This window comes from Halichoeres trimaculatus, unplaced genomic scaffold (genome assembly GCF_033239565.1).
Source record: "Halichoeres trimaculatus isolate MK-OKI-2021-1 unplaced genomic scaffold, fHalTri1.1 fHalTri1_scaffold_13, whole genome shotgun sequence".
NCBI lineage: Eukaryota > Metazoa > Chordata > Actinopteri > Labriformes > Labridae > Halichoeres > Halichoeres trimaculatus.
In genome coordinates, this window is record NW_027437191.1 from 4,178,058 (window position 1) to 4,202,797 (window position 24,740).

A 24,740-nucleotide genomic window follows, 5' to 3' on the forward strand; every position below is an offset into this window, starting at 1 on the left:
TTTCAGAGTTCATGATCAGATGTGCCCTAGATAAAGGATAAATAATTCAGAAATAATCTAACAATTATGCCTTTTACCGGAAAAGTGATCCGTGTGCTTCTAAACAGCACACAGAATAAACAGAGAACAGGTTTTCTTCATGGTAACAGGTTTGTTAAATAGGTTAAAGAAACAGACAAAGCTCTGTTACTGTTTCTGTTTGATCAGAGTTATTACAGCGCACATGTGCAGACACACAAACAGCTGTTAGAGCTGACTGACAGATGATCCAGAGGTGATCAGCTGATGCTGTCATCACTGAAACACGTTGCTTCATGTGATGCTCTGGAGGAGAGGATGTCCCATTGCTCTAAAAACGAATCTCCTCCATCCTCTCTCCTCTCTTCATTCCCTCGCATCTCTTCAATGCATCTCTGGTGGGAGGGACTAAGACGCGAGTGAATGATGCAAGTGGAGGAAGGAAGGAAGGAACTTTATCGTTTTGAGTCGCACCCAAGGAGAACCAAACCAAACACAGGGCAACTCAAGACAGAGACCCGGAACACTCCACAAGAATAAATAGAATTAAGACAAGAAACACAAGACAAGAATCACCAATATAAACCAAGAACCTCAAATCAAAAACCCAGAAAAACACAAAACCCAGCTGAAAACCCAAACCATGACACCTGGATTTGCTTCATTTCACGGTATCAGGAACAGACGGGTGATGTTACAGAGACTACGTCTGTGTTTTATACAGTCTGTGAGTAAAGGCCTTAATGCAGGGATGTCCAACTCGTGCCATGGAGGGCCAAGAGGCTGCAGGTTTTCTTTCCAACCAAGAACTCCACCAGCTGATTCCACTGATTAGTCCCTGCTCTCTGCTTGAAGGTGAGGTAATCAGTGGAATCAGCTGGTGGAGTTCTTGGTTGGAAAGAAAACCTGCAGCCTCTTGGCCCTCCATGGCACGAGTTGGACATCCCTGCCTTAATGGATTTCAGGCAATGTATGAAAGTGAAGCTGTGGTTTTAAAATTCATTGGCTTCTTATACGCAACAGAGAAACAATCGTTCAGTTGGACATTAAAGACAAACTTTTCAAAGAGGTTTCTCAAGTTTTCAGATCTTCTCACAGACATGATTCAACCTTATAATTTATCATTTTGAATGTTTCAGGCATTTTTACCTTTTGTTTATATATGAAATCCCAAAACTTGTTTTACTTTCCAGTCATTTTGTAACTAAAACAAGGCATTAAAGTAGCACACTCGCAGAAAAAGACGACCTGTTCACTTGGTAATGGCGTGAAATATGACAAGAACATAAACATGAGTTTTCACTCAGGTGTTCACCAAACAGAGCACGGTGTTGGTCCCTCACTTTCACATCTGTCTGTCAAACATCCACTAGAGAGGCTGGAGCTGAGCTGCAGCATGCTCATGCATAAAGAGTCTTCTGAGGGCTCTCCAAAGTGTTTATACTGCACACATCATTCATATTTGTTTACCCACTTATGTGGTCCTGCTGGGAAACGATGATCACTCAAAACAGTATTAGCACGTCAAATATTGTACCATATTTTACGGCCACTCTGGGACTCAGTTTGCAGAGCAAAACAAAGAGTCCCCATTGATTGTTCTCGTGTTTGACCAAACAGCGGCTCTGCTCCGGTGTCAATCAGTTTATTATTGTAAACACAGCTCTCCAACACGTTTGCCAGGTAAATAGCATGCTTCTCTTTAGGCCTCCACATGTGGCTCATTTTAATACCCCCTTCTGAGCTTTCATTTCAGTGTACAGATGACAGCTGGATGTTTGACCACGTTTATTTATGTTAATCCAATCCCAGAGAAAAGTGTAAACACATCACCCAAGGGAAGTCATTGAAAGTGAAGCTGGAAGATGCACTTCATGTTGTGATTAATTCTTTTTAACGTAGCTTCACAAAATTACACATTTACATGTTGTTGCTCTACAAAAGTAAACAAAATCTGAATTTCTTTTCAAACATTTTTTTTTAATTCACACCAAGCACAGCTACTCGTTGTATGTAGGGAAGAGAAGGGTAAATTGAGCCAGTCTTCACTCCTACCATCCTCTAGGCAAAGGACAGTGATACAGACGTTTGCCTTTCAGGATGTTTCCTTTCTGTGGAAATGCTAAAAATGATTTCATGACAAAAGGCAATGAAATAATGACCTCTTAAAAACAGCTCAACTTTCAACCAGCTTTAGGGCTAAGTTGATCCAAGTCAGAGGGTCAGCATCTTTGACAACAAACTTTAGTAAAGTGTTGTTTGGAGCCATAAACCAAAAACCACAAACTTTCAAACAGCACAAGTTCTGTGACGGTGATGCAGAAATGAAAACTCTCACAGTATGTCACACAGACACAAAACGGCATGAGGTCCAACTAGCTGTCCCAGAGATTAGTCTCTGACGTCCAAAGTCCTCCACTGTGTCCTTTCCCACACTCACTCTGCAGACAGTTTCTCGGAGCCTCTGAATTTGCAGCTGAAGTATGACCACAGGGTGGAAAGGAAATGCTGTGCATCACGATGGGCAGCCAGGCGAACACTGTATAGAGGCTGTGAAGCAGCAAGGCCGGCCACGCTTGAATTGTTTTGGTCACAATCAGCATTTGGCAGTCACAAATGCAAGAGCAGGGCCAGACTACCTGAGGATGGGAACCAAACAGGAAGAGCAGACCTGGTTTCACCTCCTACAGCACACACAGAGAGGCAATGAAGTTTTCTGGACAAGTAAAGAGCAACAAGCATCTACTGGAAAAGCTTTGAGTGGTTCATTATACCAGCCAACACTTTATATATTATCACTGAAAATAACCTGCAGGGACCCAAATAAAACACAGCAAAGATTCTTCTGGAACAAGCCTCAGTGATGTTAAGAGTATTAGATGAGTCCAACTGTTACCACCTCAGCTGAGAGTCCATCAGGAGAACATCTCAGTGTAGCTGCAGATTCATCAAGAATAGACTCCAGTACATGAAGCACAAAGAAAGAACATCAACTGTTTGCATCATCAGCTTTGTCTCCAATGATCCATATTCAAGCCAAATGCGTCCCCTGTGCAGTTTTTTTTTTATTTGTCCATTTCTTGTAATTTTTTCATCTCTTTTTCTGCATTTTTGCATTTGGAGTGGGTCATTCCTTTGAATGGTTCACTTATTGGTCATGGACACCAAACTGGTTTTGTCTGTAGTGATACTTTTACTATTTTTTGCTGCCATGTATGTCTGGAGATCCAACATGTAACCATCCCTTACGAAAGAAAAATGTATGTACCAATATATTTTTTGAAATGTATTGTAATATATTATTGATATATTATGATATACATGGAATAATGTATTGAGGGCACAAATACAATATATTATATATTCATGAAATATGTTGCAATATATTGCAAAATATACAAATATAAATGCTAAATCTCATATATGGGAATATATTACCTAATATATGACATGATATTTTCCAATATGCTGCAATTTATTTTTCTTTCGTAAGGGATGTCTGCGTTGTTTACATGTGAAATCAGCTGTTAGCAGCCTGTAGCATATCAATGCTAACTTGTGCAAGGCCTGATGATTTCCCACAAGGTGAGGATGAAGGGGGTGAGGATGACATGCTGGTACTAAGGTGTAAGAAAAGAAGTGATGACATCGACCTATCCTTCCATCCATTGTTATAAGGAACTCAAGATCCATCTTCAGTAAGATGGACAAGCTAGCCGTGCTAACCCAGCAACAGAGAGAATATTAGAAGGCAGAGTTGCATCATGCTATTCACAGACATGGCTAACAAAGCTAACACCAGACACCAACACCACATTGGAAGAGCTTCACCTGCTGTGAGCAGACAGGATCCAGGAGACAGAGATGGAGCATGACTGAAGAAGCTCAGTCCTGGACCCTGTGGAGGTGGAGACTGGCTGACTGGACAATGATGGACAAGCTGTCATCATCTATTTTCTTATGCCTTCATTAACCCAGGCAGACCTGACAGGGCCAGAGACTAATGTAATCACTGATTTAGATTTAAAAAAGAGGCTGACACAGAAACCATGGAGCCACTAGTTTTCATTTCTATCTTTTAGTGAGTGCATTTATCATCAAGTGTGGGTTTAATAAAGATGCCACAGAGCACACAGACATGGTGGTAGCTTCACACAGTTCACCTCCTCCACACTCAGCATATCTTCATCAGCTTCACGTATTTATCCTGTAAATAATTCAAGTGTGGAGATTAAGTCAGAGCATCTCTGATGTGATCATAAGGTCTATGTATCCTTTGATCTGCCTCCTGGTTATATACATTTTCATGCAAGAGCTGCTCTGCATTGACCATTTATGGTTGATTATAGCCGTGCTAGGGGTGGAATCTGTGGCTTCTCCTCATGTGCACCTCTTCAAGTTGATCCTGATTTATAAAAGGAACTATGAAAGTGTGTGTACAAACAGATTTATAAATCTGAATTATTTTGCTTGCACGCCATTTTTGGGTTTTGGCACACAAACATTTTAATTAAGGATTCTACACATTCTTATGTATATTAACCCTTCAGTCTTGGTATATTCCAGATTTTAGCCTCAGAAATACGGGTATGGATTTATACCTTGATTGTAACACCAGTGATGCTAAAGTAAATTTGATTAAATGTCTAAAACAGTATTTTCAGGTCATCTCACATACTGTTACTTGGTTACCACCAGCTCCCAGCACAAACATGCAAACATCACACTCATCATGTTCACTCTGCGGTGCAGCCTTTGGTGCGTTTAACCCTTTGTGAATTAAACAATGTTTGTCTGTCTCACTTGCTCAGAATTAGCAAGCACATAAGCTGCACAGCCCTGTTTTTTGATTCAGGCCGTCTGACTGTTCACATGGACTCTCTCAGGAACGATCTGTGTCCTCTTCCTCGGGCAGACCTGAGCTCCAGCTGCTGATGAAATCCCTGTCTCAGGATGACACTGATTTAACGAGCAGCCTGGGATGAAAAAGTGCAGCATTACATGACAAATAGAAGTGTATAAAAGAAGTTAATCCATCAGAGAAGGCCGCTGCCCTTGAGCCCAGATACACACACCGGCCAGAGAATGAATGTGGCCCATAAGTTTCCATTACCACTAATACATCTCTGTGCTCAGCACGCTCTCTGATGAAGGCTGAGGATTATTACAGAAGCCTGCCTGGTGGCTAAAGTCTTTATAGCTGTTAAGACTTTGTTGGCCTGCAACCAGTGAGGCCTTTCAAGGGAAGCTTTGGTAACCTTCAGACGTCTGAGCAGCTCGATCATTTACTGTTAACAATCATGGCACGGTGAATATGATTAGGCCCTAAACAGACACACGGCTTCTGGTGCAGAGATTTAGTGTTATGAGGTGAAGAGCTGCTGTTTTAAACACTTTTTAAATCAAAGAACAAACATCAAGGTTGGTGTTTAGGAGATCTGTTTACCCTTTGCATTAGTGGTGCAACGGATCACAAAACTCACGGATCTGATCATTTTTTGGATCAGCAAAAAGCAAAAAAATAAAAATAAATAAATAAATAAGTTTTGTCCGTTTATTAAACACTTTAATTATTAAATTAAATATATCAAAGTAGTTCACAAGGCATATCTTCTTTATAACATAGTTATTAATGAAAAACAACTTAAAGTGCAATATATAGGCATTTCTCCTTCCTTAAAAATTTCACAATGAACCAAAAATCAACTTAAAGTGCAACAGCAACATAAAAAGGCATATCTCCTTTTAATATTGGTTGAAAAACCAATATTGAAATTGAACTCAAAGGTAAACAATAGAAGATTTTTTTTTTTTCCAAAAAGATACGGCAGATATAAACAAACAGATATAAACAATGTGGGAATGGAATGCAAAGTGAACGGCAGGTCATCCTTGCTCTCATAATCAGTCATCTTTATGTTGTTGTTGCATAATTCGTCCTGGCAGACTACCTGCGTTTGTTTATACCTGGCACGAGGCGCGCGGAATAATACACTAAGCGGCGAGCGCCTCGTAGCCAGCTGTGGCTCTGCAGCAGAGGTAGCGCACTTTTACGACACGATGAGAACTAGTGCCTTTTTTAGCTGTGTTTTTGTGTGAAAGTAACGTGCTGAAAATTCTATAAATAAAGCGTGAATGCGTCTGAGTGCAGAGGAAACCGGCAGAGGAGCAGGGACGGGGTGTTTGGTGCATGCGCTCTGGGCTTCTGCTGCACAAAAACACTGCTGTAGGGGCAATTTCTGCCATAAACCTTGTGATAGGACCAAACTTGTTCCATCCCAGAGTATCACTTTAGGCACGGCACGGTGTGTATGGCCAGTGTGTCGTAGGGTGTTCAAGTTCCTCCTCTCCTCTGCTTGCCATGTCTGCACACCTCCCTTCTCCGCTCGTCAAAAGCTGTGTGCGGACGAGCACACAGCTTTTTTCGAAAATCAATCCGCGGATCACATGTGTGCACCAAATCACTGAAAAACACTCAAAAAAAAGAGAAAGAATTAAATTGAGTTAAAATGTATACTTTATTTTTTCAGACAGCTGCAGCTGCTTCAGAACGCTGCTGCTCGAGTCCTCACGAAGACCAAGAAAGTGGATCACATCAGTCCAGTTCTGAGGTCTTTACACTGGCTTCCTGTTTGTAAGAGGATAGAGTTTAAAACACTCCTGTTGGTTTACAAAGCTCTGAATGGACTAGGGCCACAATACATCAATGATCTTCTGATCCCGTATGAACCACCAAGACCACTTAGGTCTTCTGGATCAGGTCTGCTTTCAGTCCCCAGAGTCAGAACTAAACATGGAGAGGCAGCATTCAGCTTCTATGCTCCAAATATCTGGAACAAGCTGCCAGAAAATATTAGGTCTGCTGAAACTCTGAGCTCATTTAAATCCAGGTTGAAGACTCACCTTTTTACAGCTGCCTTTTATTAGAGCATTTTAACAAATCATTTTAATATCATTTTAATATCTTGTCTTTAATTTTGCACCGCAAATTTTATCTTAAAATCTGTCAAATCTGTTTTAAAAACTGTTTTAAAATCTATTTTAATCTTTTGTTTGATTGTTTTTTGTTGTTTGTTTGTTTTATTGTATCTTTTTAATTAATCCCATTTTTAATTGAATTTTAAATTGTTTTCAATAATTTGTTCTGCCTGTAAAGCACTTTGAATTGCATTGCTGAAATGTGCTATAGAAATAAACTTGCCTTGCCTTGCCTTGCCTTATTGATCGCGAAGGGGAAATTACATTTCAGTTACATCCCTTTTAAGAGATATAAGAAAACAGACATGGGATTGAGAAATGGGATGAACCTCTGAACTACCAGCTACCCAGCACCCCTTTCCAATAGATATGGGAAAAAAAAAAAAAAAAAAAAAAAAAACAACAATGGGGGGGGGGGGGGGTCGACCCTCTTGAGTTTAACTGTAATGGAGCCAAAGAAGGTGTTGAGTCCAAGTTAGTGTGTGTGCCATGTGACTTCATGTGTGTGTGTCTGCCGCCTGATGGTGACAAGGAGACATCCTTGAAGAGTTCTGATCCAGAGACAAGTTCACAGGAAAAAGATGGGGGATGGGAGGGGTAGAGCATCTGTCTGCATACCATCCAGGAGAGTAAGGCACTTATCAGCCTACCAAGGCCGACACGGAGGACCCAAAGGAAAGATATTTTTCTGAAATTTTTCAGTCTGCCTTTACGTCCCAACTGGTCAACTCTGTGGCGATCCAAATGACCTAATTTGGTGGCCCATCACAGCTGGCCAAGCTGACAACTTGAAGAAGTCCAGGAATCACATCCTGCCTGCGATTAAGTTTGCATATCGCTTGAGTCTAAGTGTTGACAGCCCTGCCCAATCCCTCAGTGATGGGCAGCTTATATCCCAAAAGTGCTGCCTGCGTCTTCAGAAGTTTGCGATATATCGGGGAACCACAAACTCCAAACAGCAGAAAGCCTGTTATCATAATTCCAAATATGGCATCTTTGACATCCTCGATGGAACGGATGGACAGGGATGGACAGATGGACGCCGGGGCAGGCGAGCTCCCCTTTGTCCAGTTTCTTTGTTGAGAAAATTTGATCAATTACATTGAGAGACCAGCCAATCAAATCCATGATTTTAGGTTTTGGATAGAATACAAAGAGAGGCTCTAATAGTTCAGACAGAGACAGACCAAGAGCAAGCAGGGTAGATAGTGTGGCAGGAGATAGAAGAAAAGCGTCCATCTCCGTTGAGAGCAGCTTAACTCACTCAAGTCATCTTGTTGCATTGACTGAGTTCAGTTAATTTAACATGAAGGGCAAAATTTAGAACACTCAAATAAAGTAGATGCAACATGACATTTGTTCTCTAAACTTTCTCTGTCAAGGTTATTAAACTTAAATAAAGTAGGTAATACATCATGCTGTTTGTTAACACAATTTCCTATGTCAAATAATTTGAACTAGGAAAAAAAGGTAGTGCAAAAGATGTGGGTTGAACTTAATTCATCAAGTTTTTAGAGCAAAGTGATTTCATTGTGGTGGTGTTTTGTAACCATGAGTGAGGAGGGAACACAGTGGATATTAGACCCTGCTGTACACTGAGATGTTGCACTGAAGGTACAGTCTGTCTGTGTTTTAAATGGCACAGACCAGCTGTTCAGACAGCAGGTCATAGCCATAGAGCGGGGGTCACCAACCTTTTTGAGACCGAGGGATACCTCATGGGAAATGATTGGCACATAGGGCTACTTGTTTCTGGACAAAACTGTGCAGACCACTTTTTAATAACAGTAATCATAGAAGAAGTAGTGATACTATGTGTAGAGACTGCTCACAGGTCAATGTTAATTATTTCACAATTATTATAAATGATTTACAGAACAATGATTTTGGGAAGAAGCTCCATTGTGGCCAGTGCTGTTTCTTGTAACATGCCTCGCAGGCACACTAAGTGGGTCTTGGGGGCACCCAGGTGCCCACAGGCACCACTTTGGTGACCTGCTTTCTTGTCTAGGGATGTGTACCTTTCACATTTGAACGATACCATGCCAATGCCTGGCACTGGCAATCGGTACCGGTACTCAACAATACCAATTTTTGGTACGTTTTTGTGTTTGTGGTAAAAGTTTCAATTTGTGTAAAAATAAAATGTAAAAAAATAAATAAATAATAAAAATAAATAAATAAATAAACATATCTTTTCTTTAATATAGAACCTTGCAATCCTGTGTTTATATCCAGTGTGGAAGATCACCTCCTCTTCCACTCCCTCACAGTCACAAGGATGCATTTAGGTATCTAAATATGGTACCTTTTGTTTTTATGGGAATTGGTACCCATAACCCCCATTGCCCAAAACATTAAAAAAAAGGGAAAGGCCTAATTTTCATAGCCACATATATGTTATCAAGTTTTATCCAACTTAAAACTGTGATAGGCTGCTGTTAACACAGAACAGAATGTAAAATAATGGGCCTGGTGGTCTCTCACATTGGAGACGGTAGGGAGATTAACAAAGTATCAATATCATAAAGTATCAATATAATAATGACAATAACAATATTTGAAAGTTATCAATGGTCACAGAGCGATGAATGGCAGTTATTACTATGTAACAAAAACTAAATATTTAAAAATTTTGACTGTTAACCCCAATTATTTTTTTTAATTATTTACTTGATTATTTTTGTATTCATGTATTGATAAAATACCAGCTGTTAATGGTGTTTAGCTGCCATTACATTAAGGTTGCGTGCCTCCCTAGCAGCAGCTCATGCACCACAGGGGGTGTGCGTACCACGCTTTGAGAAACCCTGCCCTGACCCATCAACACATCTCATTTATTTGTATAAACACTACACTGACTGTAAAAATCATTGAGTTCATAGGCCCATGCCCTGTGGAGCACAGAGAGATGGTCTGTGAGATGTTGCTCTTCTTTCTATCAGAAATGTTTGGGGTCCAGTAGCCCCTCAGGCTGCTCTCACATCTGAGCTAACCGCTAACTGTCGTAATTTCCCCAGACTGAGACAGAAACTAACCTTTTTATCACAGGCAGAGAGGGGTGAAACAGATTCAACATTTATCTCTGAATTCAGGTTAAACCCAGTGACTGTCTCTTGTTAACACAGCGAGTTGAAAGTAAACCGCCACGTTGCTGAAAAAGAAAACCATTCCAGACTCATTCTTTATCCAAACAGCTCAGTTAGGATAATCAAAATGTTTCACTGCCAAAACATTACACTGAGAGTTCAAAATCCCCTTTTAATCTGACATAAACAGAAAAAACAATAACTGTGGGAGCAGATGTTTCAGTTTAAAGACACTTCATCAAACTCTGCAGCCACAATACACAAGTCATAAAGACTCATTTTGAAAAAGAATGATCAAGAAGTGCAGTTAAATAAAGAACTGGGAGAGAAAAGTTAAACATAAATCCATCTTTGACTAAACTTCAGACTCCAAAACATGTCCAAACAGGGCCCTGCTTTAGAAACGTTCTCATCCTCTGACCGTTAATCTTTCCTGACAGCTAGTTTCGGATCAGACCGAAGAATAAATCCATTTTACACTGAATTAGGCTTCTTCTATCCTCTCCTGACATGAGGCTCTGACTCTTCTCCTTCTCCTCTAAACCAAAAAGACCCTGCTAAACATTAAAATGTAAAATTTAAGTTCTCATGTCAAGCCCCAGAAGTTATCTCACCATCAGAGACCTGCCCGGAAACAGACCATCAAATTCATTTAACAGCCTGTCCGGAGCCGTGCCGGGCTCACATGTAATTCCACTTTAGTGGATGTACAGTGGAGCAGTTAGTGCAGTAAAAAGAGACGTGTTCATAGAGAATCAAACTGACATGTTGACTTCCTCTACGGGACCTCAGAGACCAAGCGGTGGCCTTTTTGATCCTCACATCTGTTTCAGTTCTACATGAGCACATGTAGTTCACCCCCCACTCGATGCCGGCCATGTTGACTCCTGTCTCCAGAGAGCTCGACTCCATCAAGGTGCACAACGGGGAGGCACCGCAACCTACGGGGCATGATGTAAGCGAAGAGAGACGGGTGTAATGTGGGTGAAATATGAGTCAGGGGCTGGGAGACAAAAACACAAGCTCAACAATTTAAAACACAGCTCGGTGTGGATAAAGACATCCATGCATTATTGAAGTAACACAGACGTGTTGGATTTTTCACAGCTCTGATTTAATGTGGGAATGTTTCCAAATTAAGAGGAATTAAAAATTGTTGTTTTTGAAAATGAGTTGATTATTTTTCCCCCTTGTGTTCATGTTGAAAGGTGGGGACCCTGTACCTGTGCCATCCCTGTGCCGGAGGCCCATTCCCAAAAACCTGGTGTATTACTGCTATAGATGAACCAAACAACAAAATGAACCCTGACTAAATACAGCTAAGTTTCAGGTGGAATGAAGACACAGAGCCCTCTGCTTGCCTTACCGGATGCACCAGAGGTGTGGGCCAAAGTGTGCGCCTCAAACCTCCTCCAGCACTAATAATCCCCAGAACAACACTCTCTGCACACTGGTGTTAACATTTCAACCTGTAGTCCTGCTTTAAATACTTAAGATAATCCTTTATTTGTCCCACAACGGAGAAATTTACAGAGTTACAGCAGCAAACAAAAAAGTGTGAAATGAACCAAAGCTGCAAGCAGTGATTAGTCGGCCCTCATCCCCGGGGACTCGTCGAGGTTTGTTGCTACTGCCACGTGCACAGCAAGATCTGCCTTAGCAATAAGCAAAGAATGGAGATGAGGTCTGGCCCTGTTAGCAAGCATACATGGGTCATTTATAACCTCGAGCCAGTTGTTCAAAGAATTTAATCTGGTTTAAAATGATTCTATTTCTTTCTAGAGCACATAATCTAAGTTTTTTACCGGTTTTTCAAAGCAACATTCCATTAGATCACTCTGATCCAGATACACAGTTTTCAAGATTACTAAATCTGGATCACCAGTGGTCTAAATGGGACAACATATCATGAAGTGGGCTACCAGCTCTCTGAAGAAGAACGGGTAGAAGAGCCAACATGGAGACATTGTAGGTGTTTTTAATATGAGAAAAAAATAAAAAATAACATTGCCATCCACTTCCAATTTTAATTTCTTTTACGATCCCTCATCTGAGCAGACTGGAGCTTGTAGAGGGGAGTCCAAATGATTTCCTGGTTCATGGTGAGACATCAGAGTTTGACAATGCACCATGGACACACACTTAAACCACAGGACATGACCTGATCAGTGATGCTTCATGAAGGTGGAAAAAAAAAGGTTTCAGAGCTGAACTGAAATGTAATGGTTAAAAAAGAAAGACAGAAAAACAGAGGAGTTCCTGTTAGCCACCATAGGTGGCACTGTAGTATAAGGTCAACAACAAAAAAAAGCCACCTTTGATGATCGTCTGTTGCCCCTTGGAGTGGCATACAATCCTTTGATAACTTTTTATCGTAAATGGGTCTATTATATATATATATATATATATATATATATATATATATATATATATATATACACACACACACACACACACACACACACAAATAAATAAATGAAGATGGTGGGGAAAAAACTGTGAATGGAGTTCATCAAAGTACATTCTCTCTAAATCATCAAAGTCCAACATTTATCTCAAATTTCTGAACTTCCTGTGGTCAGCTTTAGAATTCGATATGGTAATAAGAAGTGAGTAATGAGCAACTGTTTTGTAGGTCTTGTCATGATAGTTATGCACATTTTTTTTTATAGGCTTTTGGGACACAGCAGCTGGCCAGGCTGATTTTTCAGTGGCTAGGTGGCGCTGTGGTGCCCGTATCAGCATGAAAAAACTGCAGTCAAAAAAATTCTCACCAGGCTGAATTTTGCGGCAAGAATGATAATCACAAAGGTTTTAAGAGGGCCTTTGCCAACAACCTTACAATAAGGTTTGGGCTATATTTACAATATAATATAATTAAGATGACAAGATATTAAGTGTCATCACCAAAGAAGACAGCTCGGCAATCATTGTCCTGTCTGGGGTCAGGGTCCAGAGGGCAGCCCAGGACTGACCTGACCTTCTTCTTGTCTGATAAGCCATGCTCTCCTGTGTGATGTTCTCTTATGACAGCTGAAATCCTTCCACAGTGGCGTTCACATCCAGTGTTAGCTCCGTTAGCATGATGCTTCTCCGCACTCTGGTGTTCCCTTTGTTGCTGGGTTAGCATGGTTAGCTTATCCATCTTGTTGAAGATAGATCTTACATTCTCCTTAACCATGGATGGAAGGCCAGGTTAATGCTATTTCTTCTTAGCTTGCTCCACTTGAGGCAGCCTCCAGTGGACACTCAAAGAACTGCATTTTGCTGCTTGTCGAGGACATAAAACATCAGTCTCATTGATCTGAGTCTGCAGGTGGAATAACTGCACACACTGCTGGGTTAACCCAGGCCAGGAGATCCCTCAGTCAGTCCCTGACACGTGACTGGATGTTTGACCAAGGTGAGCAGAGTCAGAGCAGAGGGTCCGCAGTTCAGCAGGTGAAAGTTTGGGTTCATAAGAGAGCAAATCACTGAGCTGAGGTTAGAGCGTGTTACCGTCACTATCTCCTGTCTCAGCTGGTGCTGCATCAGGCATGAGAAAACGCCTGAAGGAGCTGTGCAGAGACCTATAACCACTCTTACCCCCTGCTGCTCTGCTGCAGAGTCTCACCCACTGCGCTGTGAGTTTCATTCAGCTGCAGCTGTAACCTCCTGTCGACCCCTCTCGATCTCCTCCTACTCTCCTTTTTGCTCTACATGCCCTGACTGCAAGCATCCAAACCTCTGAGTGATTCAAGGATGATGGACCATTTTACTGCCAAAAAAGTGTTGAGCCTCTTCAAACGGAGAGAGATCCACCTTCATTTATGAGGGCGAAAGACAGAGAGAGAAACAGAGACCCTGGCAAGGAAACGTCTAACCTTCTGTAATGAAATCTCTTTGACAGACATTTCCGTTCAGCTTTAGGAAAGAGGGGAATCATATTAAACGTGTCAGTCAGTGTAAACATAAACAAATGAATAAAATTTTGCTTTGCTCTCTGGAGACACACTCAACACACACAGACTTTGATTTTCTTCCTGAAAGACAAACTCATAACTATAACTTTGGCTTAACTGAAGGATGAAGACTTTGGAAAATGTGAAGTTTGTTTTTGGAGCATAAACACACTTTCCTCCCTCTGCTAGCAGTTAGTTTTTCTCAGTGTCAGGGTAAAGGATGTCCCTGTGTGCCTTTGTATTTGGAGCAATGCTGTAAAGTTCTCTAATCAATGCGAGCTGTTTGTAAATCACAGTGTGTGAAGTTTGAGTTTTTCTGTCTCTGAAGGCTGACAGGTAAAACAGCAAGGGATCAAACTCTAATGCTTTATCTGGAGGTGAGCCAGCGTCAAACTGCCAACCTTTTTAATGTGCCAAATGTGTCCAGCCCTTCCTCTGTGTGAGCTGCTTGTCTACAGGATAACAGAATGTGCTCGACTTGATATGTACTATGATATTGACGGAGGTTATTACCTCCCCTAGGGAGGTTATGTGTTTGGGAGAGTTTGTCTGTGAACAACAGAACTCAAAAAGTAACAAATGGATCTTGATTAAATTTTCAGGCAATGTTCAAAATGGGACAAGGGAGAAGTGATTAAACTTGGGAGGTGATCCAGATCACCGTCTAGATCCAGGACTTTTTTAAAGCATTCTTTATCATTGTAAGATAGGGCCATTTGCAGCTAACCTTGCAGAGCAGATGCCAAAGTTGAAGAGCCATCACTGCTCTGTTTTTGGCTGTAAACAGCCACATAGTTCCATGCACAAGCTTCCCATCTTGGAAGAAGACAAGACTAAGTAGCTAGAGTTCATTTATTAAGGAAATGATCCAGCTACACTCAGTAAAACTGTGCATGTTTGTGCTAGTCACTTCACTGCCGACTGCTTTTCCAACTTTGGACAGTGCAACAGAGGGCTAGCGAATAGACTGGTCCTGAATCCAGGTGCATTACCAACCATCCACCAACAAACCTCAGACCCTAGAAATGTGAGTATTTTAAATGCTGTGTGCTGTGGAGTAGATGTAAGAGCTTCTCCTCAGTGTCCCCCCTGTCTCTGTGTTAGCTTCAGGATGCTAACTTTAGCTGCGGTTAGCCTGTTGTTTTAGCCTGTAATGTCATGGTAAACGAGCTTCGCTGTTTTCTAAACATTGTGCACTCAGAGCTTGTGGCACTGCTCTCGGTGACGCGGGAGAAGTATCGGTGGTGACTCATTTGAAGGCCACGCCCACTAAATCAGAGCATTCTGAACAGAGGGGCTATGAGAGCCTGGAAACAATGCTGCTGTGCTTGATTTATTGGCTTTTTGGACCAAAACATGTTACTACCATTTCATGAAGACATCAATGATCCATATTTAACTGCAGAAAAGGAGCAGAATATGGAACCTTTAATGTTTGTTGCTGTCGTGGTTTGGACATCAGGGCCACCGTAGGCCATTGATGTATAATTATAATTAATAATTTTATTATTTGTATAGCACTTTTTAAAACAAAGTTTACAAAGTGCTTTACAAGCATTCAGCACAAATAAAACACAAACAAACAATGAGCACAATAAAATAAAAACAAAAAGCACAGTTTAAAATAAGACTAACAGTAAGAGACAGTGTAAAAGGACATGGGGTGAAAAGGTCCTTTCCATAATTTATAGTACTTAATAGAAACACAGACAATACAAGAACCATGCATGTATGGAGGGAAATAACATAACAGCCAACCACTAGACCATTGATGGGCAGTAAGACAACAAAAAAGGTAATGTACTAAAAATGACACAATAGAAGAAGACAGACAGGCATAATTATGTGTAGCACTGCAGTTAGCCTGTTAGCCTGTTAGCATGGAGAATATTCAGCCTGTGCTGGTTTTGATGGCTCTTTATTTCACTGCAGATGGATTTGTTGAGGAGACAAGCAGGAGTGGCAAAGACGTCGAGGATTGAAGCTGTGTCCAGAAGTGAATGCTGACCGATCCAGTTTGGCTCTGTGCGTCCGTTGGTGTGTGTCTCAAGACAATACCATGAGGAAAAATAAAAAAAAATGTTGTAAAAATTACTTGAAAATGCAAAATGCAGGAAATTCAGGTGTCTTTTCCTTTCTTCATCCCAATTACCCTTTCAGTCAGATAAGAAATCTATTTCTCATCTTTTCTGTGCTGATCCATTGAGCTCTGACATCGTGATGAGAAGGTGGCTGCAGGTGTGAGGCCTATTTAACATGTCTTGACCTTTTGACCAAACTGTTTGTCTGATGAAGGTCTGGCACCAGGGGCGTAGCTACAATTAGGCAAACACAGGCAGTTGCCTGGGGCCCCAAGATTCCCAGGGGCCCCCAAAGCATCTCTTAAAAACTGATTTATGAAGTTCTCTTCAATTGAAAGCATTTCTTTTTTCTAAATCTTACTTCACATGCTTCAAAATACATCAAAAGGCTTCATCTTTAACGATCGTTTTGGGTACTCCCCCTCCCTTCTTATTCACTGAGCTATTCCATGTTACAACACATCTGAAAATTTGATTCAGGAAAAAAGTGGTAAAAAACACCTTTATTTTCAACCAAGTCGGAAATAAAAACAATGTTGCTCTGAGATCTGAGATAAACATATGAGACTTTTAGGATTTTAAGGACTTTATCTAGCCCAGGAAATAGGATAATTTTCTCAAAATCAAACTTTTTGAGTTGGTGATAAACATTATTGTACAAAATCTCTTTTTTGGAAACATAACTCACTGGACAGGGGGTCAAATAAAAATACATTAACTTTAAAATAATAGTACCAAAAAGTATGGTAACTGTAAATATCGCCTCTTTCAGTAGATTTTTTTCCAGTTTTATGTTGTGCTTGATATTTACATATTTTTTCTTTACTAAATGATTTTTTTTTCAATATTTACCTATTGTAATGTTTTTCACTTCATACTTTCTTGTTTGTTACTGTTACTCTGTAAATTCCCCACTGTGGGACAAATAAGCTGTCAATTGACCATAAAAGATTTCAAATCCAGGACAAAGTGGACTAAATTATGTGTTCACTTTTTTTCAAAATCAAACTAAAGTACAGAACTTGAGGAAATGCATTTAGTTGTGTTAAGTTACCATGTACAAGATTAGCTCTGTCTCATGCCTTGATTCTCAGAAAGACAGTGGACCCAGGGAAGGCCAGTCTAGCTCTGAGGAAGATGAGTTACAAGGACATGGAGGGCCCCATTGACTGGGTTTGCCTTAGGCCCCCAAATGACTAAATACGCCCCTGTCTGGCACAGAAACACTGTAAATAATATTCATTTTCTTTGCAAGTTGAACAGCTTGGGGTGCAAGTTGAACAGCTTGGGGTGTACCTTTGTGGGACACCTTGCTCTCTGACGCACCTGTCCTGAAAAAATGTCTTGTTTTAAGTAAAACTTGTGATATTTTACTCGATATGAGCAACATTCAACTTTTCTTTTCTTTTTTTTTTCAAGCAATTCAGACCTTATCTTGTTTTTTAATACCAAGAAATGAGACATGCTTCTGGCCTGGCAAGGTCAATATGGGTCATATTAAGTCTAAAAAGACGTTTTCTACTGAAAATAAGACAAAATCACTTGATAAGATTTCTGTTTTTTTGCAGTGTGACGATCGTCAGTCAGCAACCTTTAAGAGAAACATGCAGCAAATGCAGAAATAGATGTCCCTACAGGTCCTTTTTTCCTGCATTTTTTTCTTTGCCTTGTGCTTTCTGCAGTACATCTTTTTTTATTTGGAGTGTGTTTGGTGTAAGTGTAGTTGTTTCCATATTTGCAGCATGTGGTTGCATTTGTTGTTGACTTTTACATGTAAAGACGTAAAATGATGCAAAGATGCATCATTTCTTCAGATGTTTTCCGCTCACTGACCACCATAGGTCTGCCTGCAAAAAGTTATTCTCATCTCTAACCTCTCTTGAATTTTTTTTATATCATATTAATGCTTGAGTTCTGTTTCTGGGTCACTGCTATGTGAAGAAATCAAAGGAACTTGATTGGATGATTTTGTAACCAACACACTCACAGTAACAATAACAACTCAATCCTCAGTTACAGCAACCTGTTTTATTCCTTCATCTTAGAATGATCCATCCTCGAGCAGCCCTGATTATCATTTTTCAAGCCGTCAGGACAGGAGTCAGCAGGGTGGAGATCAGGCAGCGTCTTTCCATCAGAGTTTGGATCTTAAAACACTTCATTGGCATGCAGGAGCTGCCCCGGCTGCACCTTTGCTGAACACGGAGTCATTCTGCTCCATTTAAGCACGTTTGATCCATTGATTCTCTCTGCTGCTGCCTCACATTGTGGAATTAATTATTAATGTCTAATATTTTTCTGATTCACTTATCAATTTTAAAGCACAAACAGAATCTAAACCGGCTCCTGCTGCCGGCTCAGGCCCCAGAGGACACGTCCAGGTGGGAGGGTGGTAATAAAAGAAAGACATGGTTTCATATAAACAGGAGGATTCTGCCCTGCAACAATCAGAGTGCTGTGTTTAGAAATCTAAAGGAAGTGTGAGCTGGAATTATTATACCCCAAATAAATCTGCATTAAATGGCCCAACACTGACTGTAGCTGTCTGTTCAATAACACCTTACATTGTGGGATTTGCAAATCCTCAACAGCCCCTCTGCCCTTCTAAAGAAACATCCTGATGCTGACAGCTCTGTGTTTGAACAGTTTTATCAAAGCTTTATTGAGAGTGCACTGACCTTCTGTGCTCAGTGTTGGGGGAGCGTTGTCTGGAGGAAACAGGAATAAGCTGAGTAAGGTTGTTAAACTAGAAATCAAGATAACAGGGAGACAAATGTTCAGTATTTCTTACCTGACAGATCAGTACACAATAAATGCAGCTCACAGGATCACAGCAGACTCACTGCACCCGCTCTGGTCTGGAAACACACTCCTTATTTCAAGGGCAGGACTACAGGAGGACTACGATCTCTGTGGTGTACAGCACCAAACATCTGAACCAGCTCTGATCGATAGTCTGAACGCTGGTGCTTACAGGTTATCAAACCTGGCTAACCATGGTCCTAAGAGACAATGCAATGCTTGATATAATTGCTTTTAATGACTTTGATATAAAAAATATATATATATATATTTTTTAAGTATTTATTTTCTTATTTGCTGATGTCTGTTGGTGTTAAGGGTATTCCACCACATTTTTTTATATGTTCTTCTTTCTTCTTTTTGTTGACTCACTCCTTCACTGAGATTAATATCCAGACAGCAAAAATGATTTAATCTCATATCTTATATCTGATATATATATATATATATATATATATATATATATATATATATATATATATATATATATATATATATATATATTTTTAGTGCGGGGCAAGTTAACGTGTTATTTTCGCGTTAACACGTTAATCTATTAACGCCGTTGAATATTTTATCGCACATTAGTGCATGTTGCTCACATGCTTTTATTTTGTAAATGTCTGTTGCTGACCGCGGCAGAACTGGAAGTGAAATTGGTGGAAAAACATGATGAGTAACCAAAAGAAGCATGGAGAAGAGGGGAAACTTAAAGGCGCTCGCCGCTTAGTGTATCAGTCCGCGCCCGGCGTGCCAGATATAAACGCAGGTAGTCTGCCAGGATGAAGGGACACGATGAGAACTAGAGCCTTATTCAGCGGTGTTTCTGTGTGAAAGTAACACGCTGAAAATTCTCTAAATAAAGCGTGAATGCAGACAGATATCAGATTTGTTCGGTGGAAGTCCGTTTATTTGTGTTTTTGGTCAAGTAAAAAATGGCCCCGTCTGAGTGCAGAGGAAACCGGCAGAGGAGCAGGGAGGGGGTGTTTGGTGCGAGCCCTGATGCCCTGACAGTGGCAATAAGCTTTAATTTTGTATTTACATTTTGTAAATTTGATTTGCACTAAATATGTGATTTAACTATTTCTGTATAACAAGTACTGATTTAGTGTTTGCATGACAGATGTTATGGCACTTTCGTTCATATGGCAGAACATTCCAATAAAAGTGCACTATGCACTGCTTTTGAATTCATTATTAGATATTGAATTTACAATGCAATTAATTATGATTAATCAGGGAAATCATGATTAATTACAATTAAAAGTTTTAATCTTTGCCCAGCCCTAATACATACATATATATTACCCATATCCCATAAAAATAACCAATAATTGGTCAAATGTTTCATGATCCAGAGGTTGAGTTAATGAAATAACCCAGCTTTTTTAAGTGTATTCCACTTACAGGTTTGTGCCCTCTTGCCACTGTGTCCAAATGCTGTCACAGTCTGAGCTCAAGCCCCCCCCCCCCCCCCCCCCCCAGTCTCCACTCAATCACAGGGCTTTGTCATACCTCCAATTACGAAAAAGAAATAAATGAAAAAATAGATTTAACAAAAATTTAAAAATATTGACCCAATGTGAAATTTGATTTCAAAAAATAGCTTTGATAGTTCATAAACCCTTTGAAGTCAATTTTTTAAATTAAAAATAGTGTGAAATGTCACTGAATGGATCGGAGACTCAAGCGCAGAACAACAGACACACAGCAGACCAGAAGATTCACAATAAAGAGTTCATTTACCAACAAAAGATCACAGTGAATAGGCACTGGCAGAAAACAATGACTGAGAAGACAGGGCAAAACAACAAATACTCTCTGAGGGGATCGACCTGCCAGGAGGGTTGAAGGCAACAACTGAAGACTACAAAAACTACATAACAGGAGGCTGAATACAACTCAAGGTCTACAGAGAACACTAACCCAGAGTAGGTAATAATAAGCTGGGGGGGTAAGACCAGGAAACAGGTGCTACATGACATAGTATTTAGACTAGCCAGGCTAACAAGCACAATACATTCACCAGCACTACAAAGACCTTTCCTCACTACAGAATAAGCTGGCCCAGAGAGACAGGGCGAACCTTGGCAGACTGTCTGAATAAGGGGAGAGCTTGAGGGAAGGCAGGCTGAGGAGGTGTGCAGCATGGCTGGAGTAACTTCAGAGTTGTTGAAGGATCTGGTGAAGATTCAGATGAGTCAGGCAGAGCTGGTCTGAGATCTGAGGCACAGGAAACAGGTGGTTAGTATCCAAAGTTGCAATAAAAGAGATAAGGTAGAGCACAAAGCTTGGTTAGCTGACTGTGGTGTACAACAGTCCGGCGGGCGGATTGGCAGAGGATTTCAGCTGCTTTACGGTTCTCTTCCTTTGTCCTATTAATCATCTCATGATGCTCCAAATGTTTTTAATGGCTGAGAAGTCAGAGCTGCAGACATGTCTGTTTGTCCCCTTCCTGAACCAGTTATCGTCTGGGTGGCAGTATGTGGTTCTTTTAGACTCTTTGTTCTGTTGAAGTGTTTACAAATTTGTGATCAAGTGATCACGTGCAGAAGAAATGACTCAAACACTCTAAAATCCAACGTAAACTCCAAAAAGTATTCTATCACAACCTATAGTACACCACCTGTAGCATCACATTTCTAGAAGGACGAGACTCGAGAGCCACCTGACTTGGCATGTTAGCACAAGCTAATCATGAGTATTTGACACATGCCTGATTAGAAGAAAGCTAACTCGCATTGCCAACTCTCGTGCTGCTCTCTAGGTGTGTGAAAACGAGTGCATGTCGAGCCAAGCCTCACCCTTATTTAGGAAAAATCTTTAACTGTGTGCTTCATTTCCCTTTAGTTGTGTTTTTCTTGCTCTGTGCTACGTCCGCTACGTCCGCTATCGTAACCGCCAGAAACAGCTTCTTCCATTCGCTATCATCAACAGGCAAAGCCACTTGCACACTGGGCAATCTGTGATTGGCTGTGGGAACCACGTCTTCTCTCTGCCCAGAAACGTCACAACACAACCAGAACATCAACATACAGGCAGAGGAGGGGGTTGAGGACGACACAAACACTGACACACAAAACCCACTTTTAAAGGCTGGCTTTCATGTGATGCCGTCATTCGTCTTTCTTTTTTTTTTTCTTTTTTTTTTTTTGTAGCTTGTCTCTATCTTACTTTTTTAAGTCTTCCCTTATTTATATGTTTTTATCTATTTATTCTATGTTATTATTGTTTTTGTTATTATGTTATTATTATCTATGTTATTATATTAGAATAGAATAGAATAGAAAATACTTTATTTATCCCCGAGGGGAAATTCAGGAGTCACCGCAGCATTTAAGAAAACAAAAGTAAGAAAGAGTATAGAAAGTGCAAAAAAAGTCCATAAGAAATTAGATGACGACATCCCGTCCACCACTCTCCAGTCCAGCCAGTCTCCACCTCCACAGGGTCCAGGACTGAGCCTCCCCAGCAGTCTGTTCAGTCTCTGTCTCCTGGATCCTGTCTGCTCACAGCAGGTGAAGCTCCTCCAATGTGGCGCCGGCGTCCGATGTCAGCTCCATCAGCCACATCCATGAACAGCACGATGCCGCTGGGTTAGCACAGCTAGCTCGTCCATCCCCCGGGGCTAGATCCCACATTCCCAACAACGATGGATGGAAGGACAGGTCCACGTCGTCACCTCCCAGCTCACATCCGAGAACCAGCACGTCGTCCTCACCTCCTCCTCCTCAGCTCGAGGGAAATCATCAAGCCCTACACTAGTTAGCATTGACATGCTACAGGCTGCTAACAGCTAATTTCGCATGTCAACAATGCAGCCATGGTTAAATGTAGGATCTCCAGACAAACACAGGAGAAAAAGTAGTAAAAATATCACTGAAGCCACAAAAAGTTTGGTGTCCGTGACCGACAATGAACCATACAAAGTGATGATCCACTCCAAATACAAAGATGACGAAAAAGAGACAAAAAATAACAAGAAACGGACAAAGACGAGAGAGCTGCTGCAACAGGCAGCTACTTGGGTAGCGCCTAGCAACGGAATATTATATATTATTATTATTATGTTATTCTTTTCTGTTGCTGGGCGCTGCCCAGGTAGCGGCCTGTTGCGGCGGCTGTCCGTTTCTGGTGGTTTTTTCGTCTCTTTTTCATGGTCTTTGTATTTGGAGTGGATCATCACTTTGTATGGTTCATTGTCGGTCACGGACACCAAACTTTTTGTGGCTTCGGCGATATTTTTACTACTTTTTCTCCTGTGTTTGTCTGGAGATCCTACATGTAACCATGGCTGCATTGTTTACTTGCGAAATTAGCTGTTAGCAGCCTGTAGCATGTCAATGCTAACTAGTGTAAGGCTTGATGATTTCCCTCGAGCTGAGGAGGAGGAGATGAGGGCGACGTGCTGGTTCTCGGATGTGAGCTGGGAGGTGACGACGTGGACCTGTCCTTCCATCCATCGTTGTTGGGAACGTGGGACCTAGCCCCACGACAAGCTAGCTGTGCTAACCCAGCGGCATCGTGCTGTTCACGGACATGGCTGACGGAGCTGACATCGGACGCCGGCCCCACATTGGAGGAGCTTCACCTGCTGTGAGCAGACAGGATCCAGGAGACAGAGACTGAACAGACTGCTGGGGAGGCTCAGTCCTGGACCCTGTGGAGGTGGAGACTGGCTGGGCTGGAGAGTGGTGGACAGGCTGTCGTCATCTATTTTCTTATGGACCTTTTTGCACTTTCTAGACACTTTCTTACTTTTGTTTTCTTAATTGCTGCGGTGACTCCCGAATTTCCCCTCGGGGATAAATAAAGTATTTTCTATATTCTATTCTATTCTATTATTCTAACATTATTGTAAATACCATCTTCTAATCCTGACTTTCACTTTTAATCTTTTCACTTATACCCTTTAGGCATTTGATTGTTTCATTTTTTGCTCATATCTTTGCTTAATTGTCATTATTCTTTCATTATTCTGTTCATATTTATTTTACAATTTTATATATTCATATTTGATGTCCTGATTTTGTTTTTAACTGCCTTTTATTACCCTTTCCGTTGCCTTTTCCTTCTTTCTCCTACTGAGTTTTATGTGTTTTTTAGCTTTTATTTCTGTCCTCATGGTCTAATTTTATGTTGTATGGTTCTTGTGTTGTCTTGGTCCCTGACTTTGCTTCCTGATGTCTACATGCATGGTCTCTTTCTGCTCAAGTGCCTCTAGAACTGTGTGTTTTGTTTTTGTGTTTCTGTGCTTTGTTGTTGTTTTGTGTTCTGTAAAAGCACTTTGTAAACTTTTGTATTTTAAAAGGTGCTATATAAGTAGAGTTATTTTTATTATTATTATTATTATTATTATTATTATTATTATTATTATGTATAGAGGCGTGTAGGAGATGATTGACATTTTATTTTTGAAGAAAACCCTGCAGACTCTACCTTATTTGAGATTGACCCTGTTTATTGCTGCTGTTAATTATGTCCAGCAGTTGACGGGGGTTGAGAGTTTTCATTTTTTGGAATTTTTTCATGACTATTTCATTGTTAACAGCTTCCTGTGCAGGAATTATTGCAAAAGTAATGAGAGATACAAAAGTTACACAATATGTTAAACCCTGTTATCTGTTGTGTTTGAAAGGACATTTTCCAAGTGTAGGCTGTTACAGTAATTGCAAATCTAGAATAAAGAATCAGAAAAACTTTTATAATGTATTTTTTTTTAATGTGAAAGTGAAAATTTAAATGTTATTTCCAACAACAGCCAGCTTTTTTTTTTTTCCTTTATAAAATAAACACCAGAGCAGCAGTCTGAAAGCAGAGTGTGTTTTCTG